At 41.1% G+C, this 1,062-nt stretch overlaps 1 pseudogene; it reads left to right on the plus strand.

Annotated features, from left to right (window-relative positions):
• Nucleotides 1–309: 309 nt before the first annotated feature.
• Nucleotides 310–831, plus strand: LOC130841313 (bolA-like protein 3; annotated as a pseudogene).
• Nucleotides 832–1,062: the final 231 nt, after the last annotated feature.

Here is a 1,062-nt window from a genome sequence, read left to right on the forward strand (position 1 = left end):
GTGGAGAGTGAAGAACCATATCTGTCCCAGCAATAGTTACATGCATGTCAAAGACACATATTTAAAACATCATGGCATGCAGCTCTATATCAAAAAGTAAAAATAAAACCCAAACAAAACATGGGCAGAAGACCTAAATAGATATTTCTCCAGAAAAGACATACAGATGGCCGCACATGAAAAAATGCTCAATATCACTAATTATTAGAGAAATGCAAATCAAAACTGCAATGAAGTATCACCTTACACCGATCAGAAAGGCAATCATTAAAAAATCTACAAACAGACGGCGGCCCGCGTCGGCCGGGCATGGCGGCGTGGAGCCCGGCCGCGGCAGCGCCTCTGCTTGCGGAACCCGCCGGCTTCCTTTTCTCCACTGTGCCCAGCGCATGTTTGCCTCGCAGACGGAGGGGGAGCTCAAAGTGACCCAAATTCTCAAAGAGAAGTTTCCTCGAGCTACAGCTATCAAAGTCACTGACATTTCAGGAGGCTGCGGGGCAATGTATGAAATTCAAATCGAATCAGAAGAATTTAAGGAGAAGAGAACTGTCCAGCAGCACCAGATGGTAAATCAGGCACTAAAAGAAGAAATCAAAGGTATGCACGGATTGCGGATATTTACCTCTGTCCCCAAACACTGACCACGCCCTGGCTGCGTAGATGTTGCTGCTAAAACCTTGGATGAATCTTATTGCCACCATTCTTTCCTAGGCATATGACAAAAAACTTATCTATTTTGTGCATAGACATTTCCATATTGTAATTATAGAAGAATATGGTATCTATTTAGATTTTAATTAAAGGCAACAGACAACTAAAAATTTTTTTCATTACAAAAAAAAAATCTACAAACAATAAATGCTTAAGAGGGTGTAGAGAAAAGGGAACCCTCATGCACTATTGGTGGGAGGGTAAATTGATACAGCCACTAAGGAGAACAGTATGGAGGTTCCTTAGAAAACTAAAAATAGAAATACCATATGACTCAGCAATCCCATTCTTGGGCATATATCCAGAGAAAACCATAATTCAAAAAGACACATGCACCCCAATATTCATAGA

This window comes from Hippopotamus amphibius, chromosome X (assembly GCF_030028045.1).
Source record: "Hippopotamus amphibius kiboko isolate mHipAmp2 chromosome X, mHipAmp2.hap2, whole genome shotgun sequence".
Classification (NCBI taxonomy): domain Eukaryota; kingdom Metazoa; phylum Chordata; class Mammalia; order Artiodactyla; family Hippopotamidae; genus Hippopotamus; species Hippopotamus amphibius.